Consider the following 26,325-nt stretch of genomic DNA (forward strand, 5'->3'; position numbering starts at 1 on the left):
TAGTAGTTATATTCTTGTACATAGGAGCAGTATTATAGTAGTTATATTCTTGCACATAGGGGCAGTATTATAGTAGTTATATTCTTGTACATAGGGGCAGTATTATAGTAGTTATATTCTTGTACATAGGGGCAGTATTATAGTAGTTATATTCTTGTACATAGTCAGTATTATAGTAGTTATATTCTTGTACATAGGGGGCAGTATTATAGTAGTTATATTCTTGTACATAGGGGCATTATTATAGTAGTTATATTCCTGTACATAGGAGCAGTATTATAGTAGTTATATTCTTGTACATAGTCAGTATTATAGTTGTTATATTCTTGTACATAGGGGGCAGTATTATAGTAGTTATATTCTTGTACATAGGAGCAGTATTATAGTAGTTATATTCTTGTACATAGGGGGAGTATTATAGTAGTGTTATTCTTGTACATAGGAGCAGTATTATAGTAGTTATATTCTTGTACATAGGGGCAGTATTATAATAGGTTTATTCTTGTACATAGGGAGCAGTATTATAGTAGTTATATTCTTGCACATAGGGGCAGTATTATAGTAGTTATATTCTTGTACATAGGAGCAGTATTATAGAAGTTATATTCTTGTACATAGGGGCAGTATTATAGTAGTTATATTCTTGTACATAGGGGCAGTATTATAGTAGTTATATTCTTGCACATAGGGGCAGTATTATAGTAGTTATATTCTTGCACATAGGGGCAGTATTATAGTAGATATATTCTTGTACATAGGAGCAGTATTATAGTAGTTATATTCTTGTACATAGGGGCATTATTATAGTAGTTATATTCTTGTACATAGTCAGTATTATAGTAGTTATATTCTTGTACATAGGGGGTAGTATTATAGTAATTATATTCTTGTACATAGGAGCAGTATTATAGTAGCTATATTCTTGTACATAGGGGCAGTATTATAGTAGTTATATTCTTGTACATAGGAGCAGTATTATAGTAGTTATATCCTTGTACATAGGGGGCAGTATTATAGTAGTTATATTCTTGTACATAGGGGCGGTATTATAGTAGTTATATTCTTGTACATAGGAGCAGTATTATAATAGGTTTATTCTTGTACATAGGGAGCAGTATTATAGTAGTTATATTCTTGCACATAGGGGCAGTATTATAGTAGTTATATTCTTGTATATATGGGCAGTATTATAGTACTTATATTCCTGTACATAGGGGCAGTATTATAGTAGTTATATTCCTGTACATAGGGGCAGTATCATAGTAGTTATATTCTTGTACATAGGAGCAGTATTATAATAGGTTTATTCTTGTACATAGGGAGCAGTATTATAGTAGTTATATTCTTGCACATAGGGGCAGTATTATAGTAGTTATATTCTTGTACATAGGAGCAGTATTATAGAAGTTATATTCTTGTACATAAGGGCAGTATTATAGTAGTTATATTCTTGTACATAAGGGCAGTATTATAGTAGTTATATTCTTGTGCATAGGGGCAGTATTATAGTAGTTATATTCTTGTACATAGGGGCAGTATTATAGTAGTTATATTCTTGTACATAGGAGCAGTATTATAGTAGTTATATCCTTGTACATAGGGGCAGTATTATAGTAGTTATATTCTTGTACATAGGAGCAGTATTATAGTAGTTATATTCTTGTACATAGGGGCAGTATTATAGTAGTTATATTCTTGTACATAGGGGCAGTATTATAGTAGTTATATTCTTGTACATAGGAGCAGTATTATAGTAGTTATATTCTTGTACATAGGGGCAGTATTATAGTAGTTATATTCTTGTACATAGGAGCAGTATTATAGTAGTTATATTCTTGTACATAGTCAGTATTATAGTAGTTATATTCTTGTACATAGGGGCAGTATTATAGTAGTTATATTCTTGTACATAGGAGCAGTATTACAGAAGTTATATTCCTGTACATAGGGGCAGTATTATAGTAGTTATAGTCTTGTACATAGGAGCAGTATTATAGTAGTTATATTCTTGTACATAGGAGCAGTATTATAGTAGTTATATTCTTGTACATAGGAGCAGTATTATAGTAGTTATATCCTTGTACATAGGGAGCAGTATTATAGTAGTTATATTCTTGTACATAGGAGCAGTATTATAGTAGTTATATCCTTGTACATAGGGGGCAGTATTATAGTAGTTATATTCTTGTACATAGGAGCAGTATTATAGTAGTTATATTCTTGTACATAGGGGGCAGTATTATAGTAGTTATATTCTTGTACATAGAGGGCAGTATTATAGTAGTTATATCCTTGTACATAGGGGGCAGTATTATAGTAGTTATATTCTTGTACATAGGGGGCAGTATTATAGTAGTAATATTCTTGTACATAGAGGGCAGTATTATAGTAGTTATATTCTTGTACATAGGAGCAGTATTATAGTAGTTATATTCTTGTACATAGGAGCAGTATTATAGTAGTTATATTCTTGTACATAGGAGCAGTATTATAGTAGTTATATTCTTGTACATAGGGGGCAGTATTATAGTAGTTATATTCTTGTACATAGGGGCAGTATTACAGAAGTTATATTCCTGTACATAGGGGCAGTATTATAGTAGTTATATTCTTGTACATAGGGGGCAGTATTATAGTAGTTATATTCTTGTACATAGAGGGCAGTATTATAGTAGTTATATCCTTGTACATAGGGGGCAGTATTATAGTAGTTATATTCTTGTACATAGGGGGCAGTATTATAGTAGTAATATTCTTGTACATAGAGGGCAGTATTATAGTAGTTATATTCTTGTACATAGGAGCAGTATTATAGTAGTTATATTCTTGTACATAGGGGGCAGTATTATAGTAGTTATAGTCTTGTACATAGGGGCAGTATTACAGAAGTTATATTCCTGTACATAGGGGCAGTATTATAGTAGTTATATTCTTGTACATAGGGGGCAGTATTATAGTAGTTATATTCTTGTACATAGAGGGCAGTATTATAGTAGTTATATCCTTGTACATAGGGGGCAGTATTATAGTAGTTATATTCTTGTACATAGGGGGCAGTATTATAGTAGTAATATTCTTGTACATAGAGGGCAGTATTATAGTAGTTATATTCTTGTACATAGGAGCAGTATTATAGTAGTTATATTCTTGTACATAGGAGCAGTATTATAGTAGTTATATTCTTGTACATATGGGCAGTATTATAGTAGTTATATTCTTGTACATAGGGGGATTTATTAGGTAAATTGCTCCTGTTTTTTCATGATTCATAGGAGTAATGCACAGTAAGTTCATTTATTCGTGACTTTGTAAGCTTGACAATATAACAGTGAGTAATTATAGCCCTTTCACTCTTTTCTTATTACATTTGCTGGGAGTTGTACTTGAACAATCAAATCATTAAAGAGCAAAATGTTATATGTGACTGTTATTTCCAATGCAGAGGTTGGAAGGAGCAGGAAATGTCAGTGTGGAATCTCTTGGGGCTCTGCAGGTAACAGTTGCTGCTTATTTTCGGTACTTTTTCCTGTCTTCCCATCACTTTTGCTCCCGTCCCCTGATATTACACTGTGCATCCCTTGGTAGAAGGTGACGAGGCTTGACAGCCTGGGCGCACAGATAGATTCGGTATATACCACCTGCCTTATGCCTCTGTTACCGGGTTTCCAGGAACATAAAATAGAAGCCTATACAATGATACATGCAAGCGTACATTATGTCATAGAAAGCCAGAGTAATGATGATATTTACAGCCTTAGTATTCTGTACAAACTTCATCAGCTTTAGACAAAAAAATAACAGCAACATTTTTTTAGGAGCAAGTTAAAAAAGTGTCCTATTTTCATGGACTATCTAGGAAGTCGGCATACCTGCGGACCATGTTATTGCACTTCTTAAAGGGGTTGTCCGGCCTTGGGGTACAAGTGTTCAGTGCGTGTTATGAGGGATCTTTAGTCTGTAGATTCCCGGACACATTCCGACTAGTTGTGTCAGCCTCAATTCATTTGCATTGAGGCCACAAATGTCTAGTCGGCGTGTGACTGCGACCTGCCCACCAGTTCACGGCACCGACACTGGAGAATCCTATGGTGCTCACGGCCATGTTCTTACCTGTAGGTAAGGGACTATGCAGTCCGGCACACCGAGTGTTAATGATGCTTTTCCTTTTATCATCTCGTAAAGGGGAAATTATCATAAATGATTGTTCATTTTCGGTGGATTATACTTACACGTTTACCGGGAGAGACATTCACATATTTATAAGTTCTTTTCATGGGATGAAGATGAATCACTCGATTGCAAAGTGTTCATATTCATGGGACATTGTTTGATCCTGAAATAGCTTTATCGCCGCCGCTTGGTATCGCCTCCTCGGGTGCAGGCTTCCCCCCCCCTCATCTCACATAAATATTCATCAGGTGAAAATTTTACATTGTTTTACACACCAAAGTACCCGGAGTATCTTTCTGAGCTCCTCACAAGTCCTGTCTGTGGGATCTCAGGCGCGAACATGAGGTCGACAGTGATGTCTCATTTTGTCATATTTATCACGCGGGGTTAATAGTTTAATCTTTTTTTTGTTTTTTTATTTTTTTTTAAATTATTTCTAGATTCCATAAAGGTAAAGAAAGAACCGATACATCTCAGGAATGTGCACAAAAAAGGAAAAGTAGGTATGGAAGGTGCAGCCGGCGTCTTGGCTTCAGACATGAGACCGACTGTATCCACCATAGGGATACATTGATTATAATTAAACTCACAGAAAAAACATGGGTACCATGTGATAAGGAGTATGAAAATTTAAATAAATCCCTATGTTCTCCCATGAAAAATAAACAGGTAAAGTAACTGTGTACTCCTAGGTAATATAAAAAAAAAAAATAATAATAAATAAATTGGAATTCATACACAGTTTGTAAAAAATATATAAGAAATATTTTATTGAATAATACAACAATCACAATTAAATACTAATAAATAGAAAAAGGAACATATGACCCTAGTTTGCAGCACATAAGATCCAAGGCACATGATGAAATAGTAATTAACACCATGGTAGTTTAAAAAAAAAAGGCATTATATAGCGAAGAATTTTTAAGGGTGCATAATGAAAAAACATGAACACATTTATCTAGGAAACATTCTCCCTAAAATGTTATAATGACAAAATATATGCACCAAAAACCTTGCCTTTAAGAGCGCAAGTGCTTACCCATGGGGTAAGTAGTAAATGCCTAGGAGCCAAGCGCACCCCCTTGACGCGCGTTTCGCATTTGCTTTGTCATAGTTTGCTTTGTTTACTACGGCAAACGCTGCTTTAGTAATGGTCAAGTGACCCCAGCATGTAAGGTTATGGGAAAACGTATAGTACCGTAATACTGTCTGCAATGTGTACTCTGTTTTATGGCTTGTTTTTCCAATATCTACTGCTAAAATGGCAGCTTGGATTTCCGGTCAGTATCCTGATTCATCACAAAGTGGCTGCTGCACTCCCTGCCTCGGCTTTAATACAGCCTATGATATTTACTCCTGATTGGCTTGGCTGTATCATGTGATCAGTGGGAGTTCGTCAATAATATAGATACATCTAATTTAATAAATCTTGCTAAATGAAGCTACATGAGAAAGATCTCCTCTCTTTTTAATGCAGATACACAGGCTATGGGATTAATTTCCCCCCCTGACAGCTACCTTTCCCGCTCTCCTTCCTTAGGCCGGTTTCACACGTCAGTGTCTCCGGTACGTGAGGTGACAGTTTCCTCACGCACCGGAGACACTGACTCACGTAGACCCATTCAAATGAATGGGTCTATGCACATGTCTCCGTGTTTTCACGGACCGTGTGTCGGTGTGCAAAACACAGAGACATGTCCGCTTTTCGCCGGCAGCACGTACCGCAATACGTGCCGCACACGTGCACACGGAGAACAGTGTGCACTCTCCTCCGTGTGCACGTACCGCCCGCAGGAGAGACAGCGCTACAGTAAGCGCTGTCCCCCCTCCATGTGGTGCTGAAGCCGGCATTCATTCCTTCTCCCCAGCAGCGTTCGCTGGAAAGAAGGAATGAAAAATCAATGTTTTTCTTCCCCTTAAAAATAAAGTTTGTGGGTCACCTCCCGCAACTGAGTTTTCTGTGCAAATTTTTGGATTATCAGGCAGCTTTTGTTTTACTCTGTATCAGTAGTTAATGCTCCTACTGGTTCAGAAAAATAATAGTTCTTACTATATATTGAGAGAATAAATTGTGGCCGGCGTTACATGAATTTATCATGAAGAACCGAAATCCGATTCAGAAATTCCTAAATTAATCTTTTCCTATTTTTCATTTTGAAACAATTGTATATATGTATTTTTTTAATCCAAAAAAAAGTGATAAAATACGATTTGATTCCCATAATTTATTTTTCTTATTTCAGCCGTGTGTTTATCTATCAATACATTACAGCGCGACAGATAACCCAAAGTGAATCCGTCGTCGGAATAGTATCAATTTGTCAATTGTCTATTACAAAAGCTCTCGACAAAACAATGAATACTTGTAAAATAGAGATAAAGTAATAACTAACGATCTGGAGTGTTTATTTTCTGTCTGCATCTGACATTTGTCTTTTGCTTGGAATAATAATAATCTAATTTTAATATTCAGACACAATATGAATGAAAGCCAAGAATGATTTATTACCAGCAATGTCTCCGCTGCAGCTTTGCAGGTAGTGGTACCTTCTAGCTTTGACAAAGATCACTGCGTTGATCGAAACGCGTCGCTCTTTCATCTGTCCGATGTTCTTTGTCCCGGAATTTCCAATGGAATTTTAATGTTTATCGATTAAATAAGTTTTGAATTTTATCCCAGGAGCTGGAGGGGAATCTTTTTGTTCTGACTTGATAATACAGTATGATATCTTTACCATAGAGATCAGAGTTTTTTGTTTTTTTGGTGTCTAATATTATACTCGAGCTTCCTGTTCTGTGCAGACTTTTTCAGCAGTCTCATTATTATATCAGGCAGAATAAAAAATAAAAGCGAACATCTCTATTGAATATCATAGCTCACCTTCTCCTCCTGTAGAGTGACTGATATCACCTCTGTATACAGTAGATAACACAGGATCCACCATTCACAATTGGTGATGTCACAGCTCACCTCCTCCTCCTGTAGAGTGACTAATATCACCTCTGTATACAGTAGATAACACAGGATCCACCATTCACAATTGGTGATGTCACAGCTCACCTCCTCCTCCTGTACAATGACTGATAACACCTCTACTGTATATACAGTAGATAACACAGGATCCACCATTCACAATAGGTGATGTCACAGCTCACCTCCTCCTCCTGTACAATGACTGATAACACCTCTATATACAGTAGATAACACAGGATCCACCATTCACAGTAGGTGATGTCACAGCTCACCTCCTCCTGTACAATGACTGATAACACCTCTATATACATTAGATAACACAGGATCCACCATTCACAATAGGTGATATCACAGCTCACCTCCTCCACCTGTACAATGACTGATAACATCTCTATATACAGCAGATAACACAGGATCCACCATTCACAATAGGTGATGTCACAGCTCACCTCCTCCTGTACAATGACTGATAACACCTCTATATACAGTAGATAACACAGGATCCACCATTCACAGTAGGTGATGTCACAGCTCACCTCCTCCTCCTGTACAATGACTGATAACACCTCTATATGCAGCAGATAACACAGGATCCACCATTCACAATAGGTGATGTCACAGCTCACCTCCTCCTGTACAATGACTGATAACACCTCTATATACAGTAGATAACACAGGATCCACCATTCACAATAGGAGATGTCACAGCTCACCTCCTCCTCCTGTACAATGACTGATAACACCTCTATATACAGTAGATAACACAGGATCCACCATTCACAGTAGGTGATGTCACAGCTCACCTCCTCCTGTACAATGACTGATAACACCTCTATATACATTAGATAACACAGGATCCACCATTCACAATAGGTGATATCACAGCTCACCTCCTCCACCTGTACAATGACTGATAACATCTCTATATACAGCAGATAACACAGGATCCACCATTCACAATAGGTGATGTCACAGCTCACCTCCTCCTGTACAATGACTGATAACACCTCTATATACAGTAGATAACACAGGATCCACCATTCACAATAGGTAATGTCACAGCTCACCTCTTCCTCCTGTACAATGACTGATAACACCTCTGTATACAGTAGAATAACACAGGATCCACCATTCACAATAGGTGATGTCACAGCTCACCTCCTTCTCCTGTACAATGACTGATAACACCTCTATATACAGTAGATAACACAGGATCCACCATTCACAGTAGGTGATGTCACAGCTCACCTCCTCCTCCTGTACAATGACTGATAACACCTCTATATGCAGCAGATAACACAGGATCCACCATTCACAATAGGTGATGTCACAGCTCACCTCCTCCTGTACAATGACTGATAACACCTCTATATACAGTAGATAACACAGGATCCACCATTCACAATAGGAGATGTCACAGCTCACCTCCTCCTCCTGTACAATGACTGATAACACCACTATATACAGTAGATAACACAAGATCCACCATTCACAATAGGTGATGTCACAGCTCACCTCCTCCTCCTGTACAATGACTGATAACACCTCTATATACAGTAGATAATACAGGATCCAGCATTCACAATAGGTGATGTCACAGCTCACCTCCTCCTCCTGTACAATGACTGATAACACCTCTATATACAGTAGATAACACAGGATCCACCATTCACAATAGGTGATGTCACAGCTCACCTCCTCCTCCTGTGCAATGACTGATAACATCTCTATATACAGTAGATAACACAGGATCCACTATTGTTATAGGTCATGTTGTAAGGGGTGTGCATTATGTCCTTGCATTTTTCTTGCCCGTCCCGCTACCGTATGTTATAATGTATATTTATGTTTAATGTTATGTTTTACCTCTGACTACTGCTATTGGGTATGTTTCATAATGTACATATTTATTTCTGTTTCTTTGCATAAGATGTTCATTGTTTATCATAGGGAAAACGTAGTACCCTGTTTGGCCCACTAGATGGGGATATAGTGATGCTCAGAGTGTAAATAGTTAATGTAGGAGGGCTAGCTTTGGTTAAGCCCCGAGAAGCAACCGGCATTTTTGTCAGTTGGGCCAGGGAGCTATGACAGGGCAGTAAGCCCTGTAACATTTGAAGACTGGAGCCCAGTTGTTCAAGGCCTGAACGCCACAGATGGCAGCAGCGCAGATTATAGCAGAAGAGATTATGACAGAACACATTGCAGCAAGATAGCTATCAGCAGTACAGCATCACATGTCGCTCATCATGTGGAGTATTGCTTCGTGGGCTAATGCCCTCATGTCCAGAGCGAAACGGATGAGGGAACTCCTAACTGAGGTAGAGATTCACAGAGAGGATGCTGTAGTGCCGAACGGGACGGGACGAGCTGCTGCATGCTGAACGAGGACAGGGAAAGCACAGGAATAGTGACTGAGGCAAACTGTGTGGTACCTGAAGTGCATGCTGTAATTGACCTGAACGGGCTGAGAAAAGACAACAGTAAAGTTACTTGTTTAAAGCTGGAAATGGACTGTGTCTCTGTTTGTGAACTAGTGTCCAGAGGAAGCCATGATGAAGTGGAGCATGGAGCAACAGGTATGCTGACAGAGAATCATGAAATGCTTGTGACGGGAGACCAGGGGCGCTGGAGCCGTTTACCTCTGCAACGATTATGGCCCCGACTCTCTCTCACAATGTGACCACTTTGAAAAGTGCAATAAATCCATTAACATAGATCATGATGTGGGAAAATTGAAACAAAACAACCCGAAAGATTTTTAACAATACCTGATTTAGACAATGGGTCGTTTTGCAATGAAACATTTAATGCTGAATCCTTTGCACTTAGTGTGAGGGTTTTGGGGTTGGGATATCTTAGCTCAGCAGGGAGAGGCGTCGTGGTGCTCGATGCACTTTAGTTTGGGCGTTGTGTCGCCTTTCATCTCTGATCTTCTGCAACCTCCTTTGATCACACATTTCTATCCTGGGTGAAGGATCCCTGGATACATTGGACTTTTGTTGGTGGATCGCACCATTTTTCCAACAATCCGAGGTTTGAGCACTGACACGGCCCCCATGGTCTTCTGATCGGGCAATTTGGTTGGATTTTACCCCTGAAAATCCATAATTTTTGCACAGATAAGCAGCAGCAGGTCTGTTTTGCAGCCACTTCTCCATCGTCCGTCACCTCTCAGACCTCAGATACAATGTTACATTGTATAATATACAATATTGTACAATATAACGTGATCTGCACAGTCCGCGGGGTCTGATAGAAGCGTCTCTGTAAGATGATAAGGGATCAACTAATCTTTTCAGAAAAACTTACAGTCACATAAAAAAAAAAAAAAAAAGTCAATCCTCCCCAATTTGCACACTCCAAGCCAGGACTGGTGACTGGGAATAAAATCTTGACGTCCCTGACAGTTTAAATTATTCAATGCCTTCCTCTAAGGGATGGAAAATATCAACGCCGAGGAAAATACCTTCAGCGAGCCAGCAGCCTGGTGCGTGTGTGCAAATGAGGGATAACAGCATTAATACACGGCGCAGCTGAGCCAGGACAGGCGGCACAAGCCCCGCGCCAGGCGCATCCTCGCCTCCATTTATAAGTATGCTCAGGAGGCCCCGGAAAGCAGCTGTGCGCTGCTTGTATCATTGTGTCGCTGACATGTTAAGGTGCATTTAACACCGAAGGAAGCGCCACTTTGTATCCATTTAGCTGAAGCTTATTATCTCAGGTTTTCTTTTTTTTTTTTTATTTAGTAATTGTTCCAGTTCAACACAATTGTGCAAAAGAGATGAGAAAATGAGCAATGCTGCACCCCTGCTCGGCCCCTCCACTACTGCCCCAATGTGATCAGTGACCCCAGATTAGCCGCATTGTCTGTTGGAGTCTATGGGAGTCAGCAATGCTCCGGTATCATTTAATTTATTGCAAAGAAATAAAAGAATTAAGAAAAAAAAAGAACACTTGCTTGTAAGTAAAGTAGTAAGCAACTGGACTAGTGAGAAAAATATTATTTTGTAACTGCTACTAAAGGGGATAAAATGAAAGCTGTCTCCGCAGCTTCTCTTCTGAAGCGTCACACTTCCAGGCATAGAGGACACCATGTATGGTAATTATTGTATGGAGCACAAAGAGGGACATAATTTTTGTATGGGGAACAAAGGGAGACATAATTATTGTATTAGGCACAAAGGGGAACATAATTATTGTATTAGGCACAAAGGGGACATAAATATTGTATGGGGCACAAAGGGGGACATAATTATTATATGGGGCACAAAGGGGACATAAATATTGTATGGGGCACTAAGGGGGAAATAATTATTGAACGGGGCACAAAGGCTGACAATTATTGTATGGGGCAAATAATTATTTTATGGGGCACACAGGGGGAAATAATTATTGTATGGGGAACACAGGGGAAATAATTATTGTATGAGGATGCCATGTAATTGGATCGCCCCAAGGGCAGAGGTAATTATTGTATGGAGCACAAAGAGGGACATATTTATTGCATGGGCAACAAAGGGGGACATAAATATTGTATGGGGCACAAAGGGGGAAATAATTATGGTATGGGGCACAAAGGCTGACAATTATTGTATGGGGCACAAAAGGGGGAAATAATTATTTTATGGGGCACACAGGGGGAAATAATTATTGTATGGGGAACACAGGGGGAAATAATTATTGTATGAGGACGCCATGTAATTATTGTATGGAGCACAAAGAGGGATATAATTATTGCATGGGGAACAAAGGGGGACATTATTATTGGATGAGGCACAAAGGGTGACATAATTATTGCATGGGGCACAAAGTGGGACACAATAATTATATTAGGCACAAAGAGGGACATAATTATTGTATTAGGCACAAAGGGATGTAATTATTGTATGGGACACAAAGTGTGACATAGCAAAAGGGACAATATTTCTGCATGTGTGTACAAAGGGGGCACTATTATTCTGTGGAGGTAGAAAGGGTGCAGTGTGGGGGCACAAAACGTTTGTATGGCGATTAGAGATAAAATTATTAATGCGTAGACGAGGAGTTAGTTTATTTAGAGTTGGCTAAAAGTGATGTGCCTAAAATTTCTTATACATGTACTATAGATGGAAGAATTTTTCATGCCCTTCTGGGCTGGATAGGAAAGAACAGTGGACGTGTCTGACTTCCATCATGTCTGACTTCCATCACAGAGAATGTCACCGGTGAGTTACTGGATCTATCTGTACATAATACACATATTCAGTCTACAGAGCAGCAATGTATAATAGTTTTGTAGCACTATATGCTCACTGTATGGGATAATATTGGTCTTAGTACAGTTGCTGTTGTTAATGATTAGTATGATGGTATTTTTCGGTCACCATGTGGTGGTAATGTGGGGTCATGGTGTGGTGGTATTATTTGTTCCTTATGTAGTGGTATTGCTGGTAGTATTAGTATAGTGGGATTTATTCAGTAATAGTGTGGCGGTTTATTTACTTACAGTAAGATTGTATGGTTTATATATTTGTGTTAGTGGTTGTTTTTTTATGGAGGAGGAACGTATGTTTGTAGACCTCAGCAGCATCACTGGGCCCGCGCTTCAAGCCTCAAGCTTGAGGGGGATGCTCAGGTCCAAAAGTTGCTATGGGGTCCATTGGACATAAACTCATGGCCACAATGTAATAATGTTACTCGATGTTATAAAGGACACCAGTTAGTAGAAGGTTTGCAGGGCTCTGGTTCAGCAGCTACAGACTACCTATGTGGCTGCTGGACCAATGTTCTGTGAATGTTTTGCTAAACTCTAATTTGATTACTATATTATACTATAATTTCAGCATTATATGGCATTTTAGCAGTAAATGGTGGTATTATTTTAGCCTTGTATCATGTTGTTATTTCAGTACTGTAAAATTTTAGCACAATATGGTGGTATCAGTTCAAACATTTATAGTGATATTATTTCAGCACTGCATGGTTCTGTTATTTCAGCGCTGCATGGTGGTAGCATTTCAACACTAAATGGTGATATTATTTTAGCACTGTATGGTGGTGTTATTTCAGCACTGTATGATGGTATTATTTCAGCACTGTATTGTGGTGTTATTTAAGCACTAAATGGTGATATTATTTTAGAACTGTATGGTGGTATTATTTCAGCACTTTATCATGGTGTTATTTTAGCACCATATGGTGGTGTTATTTCAGCCTGTATTGTGGTGTTATTTCAGCACCATATGGTGGTGTTATTTCAGCACTGTATTGTGGTATTTCAGCACTGTATGGTAGTATTATTTCAGCACTGTATGGTGGCATTATTTCAGCACTGTATGGTGGTATTATTTCAGCACTGTATGGTGATATTATTTCAGCACTGTATGGTGGTGTTATTTTAGTACTAAATGGTGTTATTATTTCAGCACTGTTTGATGGTATTAGGTCACCACTAGATGAGGGTATTATTTCAGCACTGTATTGTGGTGTTATTTCAGCACTGTATGATGGTATTATTTCAGCACTGTATTGTGGTGTTATTTCAGAACTAAATGGTGATATTATTGTAGCACTGTATGGTGGCATGATTTTAGCACTGTATGGTGGTATTATTTTAGCACTATATGGTGGTATCATTTCAGCACTTTACAGTGGAATTATTTCAGCATTATATTGTGGTATCATGTCAGCACTTTATTTAAGCACTGCATAGTCGTATTGTGTTTCATTGTTACTTTGACACTGTACTGTATGGAAGATTACTGTGCGTGTTGTGATGCCTGCATTGTATAGTATTAATATTTTTTGGCGATATGTCACTATTATTTTTGCATTTTTCTGTATGGCGCTGTTGTTGAGACCCTGCTTTTTGCAAACTTTACAGTACACAACAGGGGCATAAGAAAGGCACCCAGAGATGGCATCACACAGGGCAGCGGCCAACGTAAGGGTATGTGCACATATAAAATCGTCCACTGCGGATTTTTCTGCAGCGGATTTGGTAAATCCACAGTGGAAAACCGCTGCGGAATTATCGCGGTTTTTCTGCGGTTTTCACTGCGGTTTTACAACTGCGGATTTCTATTGGAGCAGTAGTAAAACCGCTGCGGAATCCGCAGAAAGAAGTGACATGCTGCGGAATGTTTCCCATAGGTTTACATTGTACTGTAAACGCATGCAAAATCCGCATCGTGTGCACATAGCCTAACACTGACCCTGTACACCATACACATGCTATAGACGTATACACAAGCATCACACAGACATGAATCTATGGAATTTGCCCGCCGATGTGTGAGACTATACTATATAATCAGGTTTTTTCTTTAGCTTCATACAAAGGTAAGTTTTGTTAAAGAATCAGTTGGAGGCGCATTCATTAGTGATTACATTTGCATACCGAACCGCCGCAGTGTTTGTTAATGACAATAATTAGGGTTATGTGATTTTAAGCACTTTCACACCTTTTCTATCAAACACTCACTCTCGGCTGCACATTAATCAGCTCTCTGCGGCTCCTCTCCGCCGCCGCCGCCGCCGCCGCGCTGTAGACAGTTTTCTTTTACAGGTTAGAAGGTAACTCCTTTAATCTATGTACATTGCTGTTAATTCCAAGCAGAAAGGCCATTCTCTGCTTATTTCGGAGAATATATTTTCAAGGCTTCTACCCCTGTCAAAGAGCGCTGAAAACTGTACAGCAATTACCGCAAGTCTCTGCTATCAGCCCTTAAAAGTGCGAAAACCGCTGGGAAACTTTTGCAAAAACTTTTCTTTACTGATTTTAAAGGATTGCCGGGAAGATCCTGTAATTGTCCCTCATGGCAAATAACGATACATTTTGTTACTGACTTGCCTTGCCAATCCCGCTCCAGTTCCCCGCCATGGGTGAAATGGTGCGCCGTCCATGATGATGTCACATGACCATGGCGGCTCATCCGTTAACTACGGTAACGTTGTATCGATACAGACGCCGTGACATTGCAGAGGTGTGATAAGGACGGGGAGGATACACTAGTCACATAGTATAATATAACGTGAGGCCGTCTATATTACTAGATGCGCCCCTGATGTGTAGATCTCATAAATATCTGATCAAAATGAGCAAAGGAGTCGACGAAATGAGCAGTCGGTGGGTAATTTCTTTTTGCAATTTATTTTATAGTCAAGGTAGGGGGGAAAAAAAAAAAAGCAAAAAAAATTGCAAGTCGGGCGCTTAAATAGTCCATGCTGAACATGACAGCCGGTAAACAACAGCGACAGCCGCTATTAAACTGCTGCCTCCGGGAGGCATTGTAAACAATTCATTGTCGCTGTAAACTCAATAGAAGCCGCGGAGATATTCATCCACACCGGATTGTACTACCTATGAAAGATGGCTACCTGTCACCTATCCGTCTGCGCGATTAATCAGCAGCCACAGGACCTCTAGCAGGGACGGACGGGCACCTGCAGACATGACATTATCATATTCCACCCACTTGCTCCTGTAAATGGTAGGACAGGATGTGTTCATGCGCCTGTCCAATTCTTTCCCACCTCCATTTTTTACATCAATTTTGAAGAAAATTCTCGGCAGACAGGAGCCGCAGCCCCTAATTATACTGGAGACCCCAATTTTTTAGCTCAGTCAGGGCAGACCCACTCTTCTTCCTTCCTCTCTCCGATAGCAGTTTTTTCTATAGTTTGAACATTCTTAAGCCAGGGCTACTAATTTGTTGCAGGACACTAAAATTGCATTGTTACATAGTAACATAGTTATTAAGGTTAACGGAAGACTTTAAGTCCATCTAGTTCAACCCATAGCCTAACATGTTGATCCAGAGGAAGGCAGAAAAAAAAACCCATGCGGCACAGTTGCATTGTGATTTCCTATCGTGTCGCACAGAGTTACAAATATTTCCAAATTAGTCGGATTTTCTGTTGCAAGCGACAAATCACAAGCGACTCATTAAAGTCGCGAGCAACATGCGACTCGTTGCAACTCTACTGCTGCTTCCATCTGTAAAATCGGAGCATTAAAATAATCGCACCACAGCAAGTTGCACAGATGTCTTCGCCGGGAGGTCTTTTCAGAGAATTGGAGAAAACAGAAAGGATAATGCCAGCTCACCGTTGAAGTTTATAGGAGTCCAGCATGCACGGAACCACCACTCATGTGTCGCAATTGCAAAAAAAAAAATAGAAGAAAAATGTTCGAGCTTCTGGTAAAATTTGCAAAGTAATCTTTATTCCATCAATAAATAAATAACAAAAAATATAGTGGACAGGAACAAGAGCAAGCGACGCGTTTCTAACACGGTTGTTCTTTATCAAGCTTGATAAAGAACAACCGTATTCGAAACGCGTCGCTTGCTCTTGTTCCCGTCCACAATATTTTTTGTTATTTATTCTTTGATGGAATAAAGATTACTCTGAAAATTTTACCAGAAGCTCGAACATTTTTCTTCTTTTCCGAGAATTCCAATATGTAGCTCCTGCCTACGTAAGCGGCTGACCAAGCTGCATGACCAGGGTTCAGCTTCGGAGCGGCGAAGTGAAAAATCCTCAGTTGCCCAAAATTTGAGACAATATTGAACCCCTAAGTGGATGTGCACTCACATGTTGTCTTATGATGGAGGAGGGTCTCCAGAGTCCTCTGGTGGGACCACTATGCAATCCCAATATCCTACACGTCAGTGGCGGTGGTGGCTCACCCAGGAGGGAGCAGGAAAGGCTTTGATTTGCACTGATGAGGAAGTACAGGCTGAAGCAGGCGTTATCCCAAGTAGTAGTCAGAAGAAAATCAAGGAGACTTTTTATGCCGAAATTTTATTCTTGCATGAAGCAAAACAAACTGGTGTTGGGTTTGGGGACGCGGACGTTACGATCCATCACGGGTCTTTATCAATGAGTCGCTGAGTCCAAGTTGAGTGGAGGGTCCAGATGTGAAGCACCACTCACCCTATGGAGAAGGTACAAGTGTCGCCTTCACATTAGGACCCTCCATTCACCTTGGACGCAGCTGCTCACTGGGCAAGACCCATGACGGATCGTAACGTCTTCTGCCCACCATGCTCCAGAAATTGCGCCTTCTCTTTTGAGAACAAGGCTTTCCAGGAAGCCATTTTTTGAAGGGTTACTTAATAAAATACATAATTCTTAGACATTTCATAAATGAAGATTTTTTTTCTAATTACTTTTTCTTATCCTTTAGCAGCGACAGATGTGGAGGATTAGGCATCATTCCAAAAAAAAAAGGAAGAAAAATCCCCTATCCCTTTCGAATGGCCGCGGATCTCGTAGGCTAACATCACGTCTACAAAGCCGCACTTTCGGAATCTGTTTCTTGCAGGGAAGAAGCCTCGTAAATGGACCTTTATGTCTTCTGCTCCTGCAAATTAGGAACAGATAGAAAATAGATAAAAAAAGAAAATGAACAAACTCGGCTGGACGGAAGCGGAGGAGCTGGGAGAGAACATGAAAGTAGGGCAAATGAATTAGGATTCGGCTGCTCCCTTCAGGAAATTATTTCATTTTGTGTCTTCATGTCCCAGCCTTGCCCAAAGATGTTAAAGTAAAAGCTTCACACTGTGCTGGGAAATAAAGGAAACCCCCCCTGTCCCTGGCTCAGGGGCTGTGCTCAGCTGTTTGCTTTCTATGGTGTTTTATGTTCCTATTTTCGGTCCGTTCTTGCGCCCGCAGTTCTCCAATAGTGAGGAGGCTTGTACCCTACCCCTGTTTAGTGCACTTCTACCGTAATGATGGTCACACGTAGGTAATCCCTACTGCACGATCTCCCTACAAACAAGACGCCCTCGCTGAGTGTCCGTACACATTAAATCAGAGTCATCCAAATATGATAATTTAGGTTACACCGACTGAGCATTGGGAACATTTAGTTTCACACCAACCTTTTTGCTTTTAAGGGATAATAAGTCTCTGCCAGAGGTGTCTGCCAGTGGCTTAGTCTACTTTCCCTACTGAAAACACACTAGACCCCCAGCAGCTTGGATTGTGGCCTCTCCACTCTTCCTCAAGACTCTGGGACCTTGATTTCCAAGGTCTAATGTGAAGACTTTTATTGTTTTCTTCCCGTTGGAAATTGGAAAGACCAATATGAGCCCCAGTACTCTGCGTTGATGACATTTATGACTTTTATTTGTTTCCTTCCTATTGTTTCCTTCCTAAGCCAACATGTATAGTGATAACCACTGAGCCACTGTGTACAGTGTTAACCACTGAGCCAATACGTATAGTGATAACCACTGATCCACCATACAGTGATAACCACTGAGCCACCGTGCTGCCCAATGTCACGTTCACATAGCCTGTAGCATAATGTGGCACCCCAGGAGTTCAGGTACCACAGTGGCATTGCCTTCCTCTCGGGGAGGGTAATGCCATGCCTGGAGACAGGAGGAATCTCTTTGGCAGGTAACCTTACATGCAATACATTCTGACTCCAGGCCAGGAGGGGGAGCTCTACACCCGACTTGAGGGGAGCTGCTCTCTCTGGTCGGGAGGATGAGTCAGTTGCTGGGTAGTTGCTAGGCAGACAGTTGACAGTTGGTAGCAGACAGTGAAGGAGCACAGAGGTACTTAGGAGCTGGAGAAAGACTGCTACTGGGCCTCTCTAAGCTAAGCGAAGAAACCGGGTACCGAGAGCCCGAGGCTGAGGGGGACTGCAAGCCCCATGGCAGAACTGGAGGGCAGGAAACTAAAAGGAACGTGCCCACATAATACCTGAGGTACAGCAGCAGAGTCCAGAGTCACCGTGAACAGAGACCCAAAAGAGACAGCTCAAGTTGCCTACCGTGCAGGTACTGTCCCTGGACAGGGAAGAAAGAGAGCCTTGTTAGAGAGCTACAGGCAGCAAGGGACCACAGACCAAGGCATAGTGGAAGGCTCCCAAACTGACCTGTCAAGGGGATTCCCACCTGTCTTCAGGCTGCCTGGACTCCAGCTACACCTGTTACCGGTACCCTGGACTGAGGCTGTATACCATCTCAGTAAACCAGGTAAAGACTGCAACCCTGTGTCCTCCAATTATTTGCAGCATTCACCATCCCTGCCAAATACACTGGGACACCTGTGGGAAGCGACACCATCTTTGCTGCAGCACCATCGCCCCCAGAGGAACCCTTTTAAGCAGTGTCGGTCACCTCTGACCGAGAACCACAGGTGGCGTCACGAATTTTCCTTATTTCCACAACCCCTTTAAAGACCGTCCCTTTTACTTGGGTGCCCAGGGCCACGGACCGGTTTGCTGCCACTGTGACCACCCCTTTAATTGCGACCGGACCCGGTACCGAGTACCCCACTGCCCTGGCAGGCGACTCAATAGCACCGTGAAAGCTTCCTGGATGATCCGGGAAACCTGGAGCACCGAGGCGCATGAGTGGCCGAAAGTCCTGCATCACGTACAGCAAGATGAAAACATAAGATCCTTCTCTGACTGTAAACTTTGGCAATTTCTCATCTTTAATGGGTTAGAAAACCAATTTCAGATGGATTTCAACCATTTAGAGCCCTCCTCTAATAACCAAAGCCCAGAGCAACTGCAAAGAACGTCTCTCCCGCCGGAGGACCTGACGTGTTTGTGCATTACACGGACATTGCATTGAATTGAATAGGGATGGTGTAATACCTCATTCCCCCTCCGGAAGCGCTGCAGGAGAACTGAACACTAGCTCCTGGATTCCATTCCAATGATATCAGCAGACTATCCCTTTAAGATCCCCATTAAATTGGGCTACGTCTTTTGAGGATGAAGAGAATCGTCTCTCAATCTCCTTCCCCCTTGTAATTTATTCCAACACTGTGACTGAGAACGAGCGATACTCTCACATACATAATGTCCCCGGAGCGCGGAGGATATTATGTGTCACACTATGAATATACAGTTGCCTATTCTCCAGCTTGTGTTGCAATCTCCGACTTTAAGAAGTTCTAAGTATTCTCGGTGTAATCTATTTCCGATGTGACACCTTCAGGAAGTCGCTGCACCGTGTTCAAACAAAACCTGGAGACTTATTACTTGTGAGAGCCATCCAATTATATCCAGGGTCTACCTTGATTTTTTTTTTTTTTTTTTTTTTGGGGGGGGGGAGTTTTCGGAGTGGTATCGGCTGTCTAATGTTTTATGCAACTGCTTAAGGCAACAGTTTATGTGCGGAGCCTCTCAGGAGAGACGCGCTCCTTGTACACAGTCAACATAAAAGCAGATAAACATGAATCCGGTAAGCGCAGAGAAAGCCATTTACATTTATTCATTTGCCGTCCTCACGTCGGCGCCTTTTGAATCTGGGATAAAACTCTTTATACTTCATATGTAAAGAGACATTAAAACAAATCCAATTAATTAAAAAGACGTTTTACTGTGAAGACGCCGATTCTCCACGTAATATATGTTTTGTTGTGTTTCCCTGGTTGAACGAGACAAGGACACTTAGCGATACTGATATCTACCATAAATGTCTTCACTGCCGCCCCACCATCACCCAGTATGGCATACAAGGGATTATCCGGGATGGAACAAGCTCCTCCGTCCACATCAGATCAATGTCAGCCACACCCAATGAGTCGGACGAGACTGGACAAGCTTGTACTGTCTATAGGGGTGTCCCGGATTCTCCTTGATGGAAGGCGTGTCACGATATGGTATGAAATATCATAAGTAGGTCTCTTGCTAGCCTGAGTGGGCTAAGCCCCCTTCTTGGAGAACAGTTTGTAGCTGCAAATTCCTGGCTTTCCTTCTCTGAGAGTATGGGGGAAGAGAGGTTTTATTGCCGAACGGAATTTACGACTAGCATTTCCTGTGTAAGCTCTTGTCCAGCTAGAACAGGAAAAATGGCTCCAAAAATCCATGAAAGATTCTTTGTTTAGTTTTTGTTAGATATTAGGCAAACGATTTAAGCTAGAAATACGAAAATATATATTCGTAGTCTCACTCGGTGTAGCTACACATCTCATGACACTCGGGTATCTAACTCCATCTGGTAAAGAAGTAGGGTTTTCTCTGTAAATATGTATCCCAGATAGGACATATTTGATCTCATTAGAATGCTCACGTTAATCTGAGATGAATGATGAGCTTTTTAGGACGCTATCATGTTTTGTAGTGAAGTTATAGAAATCAGAGAGAATAGTTTAAAGTTTAGGCAGAATGTAGAGAGAGGAGGGTCTGGATAAGCCAGCCTTTCTGTGATGTCACGGCCTTAATGTTTTAAGTGTCTGGCAGGCTCTGAGGAGTCACTTTTTGCTGATTTCTCCCTCTGGACTGCTTTGTCCTATTGTCCTGGAAGAGCTGGTACATCCCATGGACTGGGATGTATGGAAACTGCACTAGCCTGGATGCCTGCAATGCTTTTAATATGTGAGTGTTATCTTTTCTCATTTATTCCCTTTATGTTATAATTACCCTTGTACATATTTGCAATTGTCTCATGTATAACATCTTTATAAACTATTTTTGATAACGCACTGCCTAGTTATTTTGAATGGGATATACTATTATATATTAGTTCGTTCTCCCGCTCTAAACCGTACCCTAAGTCTCTTGAAGGGAAAATACGCTACTGTTACTGTTGTGTTGGGTTAGCTTCGGACCCGTTTAATCGAAGCTGGTGGCAGCGAAAGTGTGCTGACGGTTGGATTATGCTGAAGCAACTGCGGGTTTGATAATTATTGTTCCTGCCTGTGTGGGAGTAGTTATCGCGTCGCTGCAGCGTGCCCAATAGCCAGTACATAGCAGGCAGCCTTTCTGGCGACTAATTACCCAGGGTGCAGTACCTAATCTGACCTGAGAGTAAGGGGGCGCCAGAGAGCTGCAAGTGTTAAGTGGAACTGTAAGCGGGATATACATAAATCCCTGCAGTTCGTGGTATATAGAAAAGCAGTGGGATACCTAGAATAAGCCCCTGCTGTAAACTAAGAGGTCAATAGCCTTGTGTGTGGTTTTTCATCACATTGTTAGCAGTGGAGGGATAACTAAGATAAGCCCCCCTGCACATGTGATAGCCGTCTGTTGGCCTAAAGTCACCCTGATCCGTGACGTAGGGGTGACGGTCACGGTGTGAATCCTGACCCAGTGGTGACAGCGGTCAGGGGAATCGTGACAATTGGTGGCAAGGCGGTGGGATATCTTAGAGCATTAGTGATTTGGTTTGAGTAATCATTCCTCTCACTAAAAACTTGCAGAAAGTTCTTGCGAGGACTCTGCGCAAATAAGTTTGGAGAACGAACTCAGTGCTTTTTAGTTGTGAGACAATTGTGTACGGGTAATTATCCCCTCCCTTTCTCTTCGTTTTTCTATCCTATCTTTTATTTGGCAACCATGGTTGTGCTGGGAGAAACCTTTTATGAGCAGCAGACCAGAGACACCCTTGTTGCCTTATGCAAGACACAGCACATTGACTTTGCAAGCAAAAACAAAGCCCAACTGGTCGCAGATCTGGTGCAATGGGAAGCCGCTCGAGACCAATCTCAGAGCTCAGAGGCCGCAGAAGCCAGCACCAGCGAACATGGTGCTGCAGCAGAGGTCCAACCACTGAATGCTGGCCCTGTTAGTAATCCGGGCGAATTGGACCCCCACCTGCAGGCGGCCTTGAAAGAATTCCCCATTGACGACCATGAGGGACGTCGGCAGCTGATTCAGCAATACCGGCAGGAGGCCCGAGCTGAGAGAGAGGCCCAAGCTGAGCGGGAGTACCAGCTGCAGTTAGCCCGACTGCAAATGCAGGGGTTGTCCCAGACCAACCGTGAGCCTAGCAGCGCTCAGACACCGAAGCCCCGGCCTGATCACTTTCCTGTTATGGAGAAGGACGGAGATTTGGACACTTTTCTGCGGGCCTTTGAGAAAGCCTGCAGACAGTACCGGCTGCCTACAGATGAATGGGCCCGATACCTGACACCAGGGCTGAAAGGTAAAGCTCTGGATGCGTTTGCTGCCCTCCCTCAAGAACAAGATGGACACTATGAGGCCATCAAGCAGGCTCTGATAGCCAAGTACCAGCTTACACCCGAGGTGTACCGTAGAAAGTTCCGGACCCTCCAACGTGGCCCACACGACAGTTACAGTGATGTGGTGCATGGACTGGGGACCCACTTTGACCAGTGGACCCAAGGACTGTCAGTGACCACCTTTGCACAGCTGCGAGACCTGATGATCAAAGACCAGTTTTTTCATCTTTGCCCAGCTGAGGTGCGACAGTTCGTGATGGACAGAGAACCCAAAGACGTGACGAAAGCAGCGCAGATTGCCGATGCCTATGAGGCCAACCGTAGATCGGAAGCGCGGAAGCCAGTCACCACCAGCTGGAGAGGGGGTAAGCCTGCAACCAACGCCAGTACCCCTGCCAGCCAACACACCAGAGGTCCTGTCCCTGTGGCCAACAGCACCAGACCTACCACCGAACCTCGCGCGTGTTACACCTGCAAGCGGCCTGGGCATATCAGTACCTTCTGTCCAGACAGGCCGAAGAACACCCCAGCCAAGGCCCCAGGGCCTAATGCAGCAGTTCTTTTTGTGGGTGGTGTGGTTGGGAGGGTGTGTGACAACGTACAGCCCGTCACTGTGGGAGGCCATGTTGCTACAGGCCTCAAGGACACCGGGGCTGAACGAACCCTCATCCGACCCGAACTGGCGGCCCCTGAAGAAATCATTCCGGGGAAAACCCTAACTGTCACTGGGATTGGGGGCATCAGCTGTCCCTTACCAATGGCCCGGGTTTTTATTGATTGGGGTGCTGGGAGCGGGGTGAAGGAAGTGGGGCTGTCGGATAATTTGCCCACTGATGTTTTGTTGGGAACTGATTTGGGGAGGATGTATGCATACTACGTCCCTGACACCCCTCCCCAATCTACTAATGAGGGTAAAGTTAACCCTGATGATGATGATGATGGGAAATCGCATGTGTTACCTGACCATGCTTTATCTTGTGTTGATGCATCTACTAATGATTTTTTCCCTAGGATTGATGGTGAAAATGTTGTACCTGTGCCAGCTGAACCTGATAATGATTTTTCTGTGAAGGTTAATGTGTCCATAGGTACAGGTGTGCCCAGCCACGTCGCTCTGCGGAGTGAGACGGCTGAGGAACCCCTAACAGGGGCAAGTGTCGGTGCTACAGGAAATGGGGAGATGCATGGGAACCGTGAGGAAGGTGACGCCATGAAAGTGACCAGTGCCACCGAGGAAGGTAACTGGCCCATAAGTAGCACAGCCCCTGAAGTGTTGGGGGTGGATGGGGAGGTAGAGCCCATAGCAGCGCCGGCTGATGGGCCTGTAGAAACCCCCGGGGAGACAGCCTACGTAGCTGCTGTCACCCGCAGTCAGAGTGCCCGGAACGCAGATAACTGTCTGCCTTCCGGACCCTCCTCAGTCATCACTGTGACTGAACCAGAGGTGGACCCAGAGCAGGTCCAAGAGGGTTCCCGTGGGGAAGGGACCCTGACGTCGCTTCTGGCTTCCCCTAGCCAGGAGTTTCAGGCCGCTCTGCACACAGATGCGAGCCTAGAGAGTTTGAGACAACTCGCCGAGACGCCCACCTCCGTGACTGATAAGGAGAGGGTGTTCTGGGAACAAGGAAGGTTATACCGGGAGACAGTACCCGGAGAATCACAAAAGGAGTGGTTGAGGGAAAGACAGCTGGTCGTCCCGCAGCAATTCCGGGGTGAGTTGTTGCGGATTGCCCATGAGATCCCGCTAGCTGGACACTTGGGGATCAGCAAAACTAAGGCCCGGCTGTCTCAACACTTCTATTGGCCTAAGATGGGGACAGATGTGTCAAACTACTGCCGCTCCTGTGTCACCTGTCAAAGAGTGGGGAAGGCAGGGCCTGCTCTTAAGGCTCCCCTGATCCCTTTGCCAGTGATAGAAGAGCCTTTCCAGAGGATCGCGGTGGACATTGTGGGCCCGCTGGCCGTCCCCAGCAGCTCTGGAAAGCAATACATCCTTACTGTGGTAGACTATGCTACCCGGTACCCAGAGGCAGTAGCTCTGTCGTCAACTAGGGCAGATAAGGTGGCGGATGCCCTGTTGGCCATCTTTTCACGTGTAGGATTTCCCAGGGAAATGCTTACTGATCAAGGGACCCAATTTATGTCTCGCCTAATGGAGGCTCTCTGTAAGAAAATGCAGGTGAAGCACCTGGTATCGAGTGCGTACCACCCACAGACCAATGGCTTGTGTGAACGCTTCAATGGTACCCTCAAACAGATGCTACGCATGCTGGTTGAGACTCAAGGGCGCGACTGGGAGCGGTACCTCCCACACCTGCTGTTCGCTTACCGAGAGGTTCCACAGGCCTCGACGGGGTTCTCCCCCTTCGAGCTCCTGTACGGCAGGCGAGTCCGGGGACCCCTTGGGTTGGTAAGAGAATCCTGGGAAGAGGAGCCAAACCCTTCTGAAGTGTCCATAGTGGAGTATGTCATGCGCTTCCGTGACAAGATGCAGACCTTGACGCAGTTGGTGCATGACAACATGACGCAGGCTCAGGCTGATCAGAAGCACTGGTACGACCAGAACGCCCGGGAGCGGACCTACCACGTGGGTCAAAAGGTGTGGGTGCTGGTCCCCGTACCAACGGATAAGCTTCAGGCAGCCTGGGAGGGCCCGTACGTCGTCCACCAACAGCTCAACCCGGTCACGTACGTGGTCACGCTTGACCACGCTCGGGGTAGGCGAAAGGCCTTTCACGTCAACATGATGAAGGCTCATCACGAACGTGAACCTTTCGTCCTACCGGTCTGCAGCTTGCCCGAAGACGGTGAGGAAGACACCCTCCTGGACTTGCTGGCCCAAGCCAAGGCCAATGGGTCCATCGAGGATGTGGAGGTAAGCGCCTCGTTAACTGAACCCCAGCGGGTGCAGTTGCAAACCACACTGGAACCCTTCCGGGTCGTATTCTCCAACCGACCTGGGAGGACTGAGTTAGCCGTCCACGAGGTGGACACCGGGAATCACGCCCCACTACGGCGAACACCCTATCGAATCTCTGACCAGGTGCAGCAGACTATGCGCCAAGAGATCGATGAGATGTTACAGCTGGGGGTGATTCGACGGTCAAAGAGCGCGTGGGCATCGCCTGTAGTTCTCGTGCCAAAGAAGGACCGGACCACACGGTTCTGCGTGGACTACAGGGGGCTCAACGCCATCACAGCCTCGAATGCGCACCCAATGCCGCGCATGGAGGAGCTGCTTGAGAAGTTAGCTGGCG

General features: G+C 43.3%; 1 protein-coding gene across 7 annotated transcripts in view; it reads right to left on the reverse strand.

Annotated features, from left to right (window-relative positions):
* Positions 1 to 26,325, reverse strand: part of DAB1 (DAB adaptor protein 1) — a 769,394-nt gene that overhangs the window by 576,755 nt on the left and 166,314 nt on the right. The window lies entirely within an intron of this gene.

The sequence above is a fragment of the Ranitomeya imitator genome, chromosome 8, assembly GCF_032444005.1.
Source record: "Ranitomeya imitator isolate aRanImi1 chromosome 8, aRanImi1.pri, whole genome shotgun sequence".
NCBI lineage: Eukaryota > Metazoa > Chordata > Amphibia > Anura > Dendrobatidae > Ranitomeya > Ranitomeya imitator.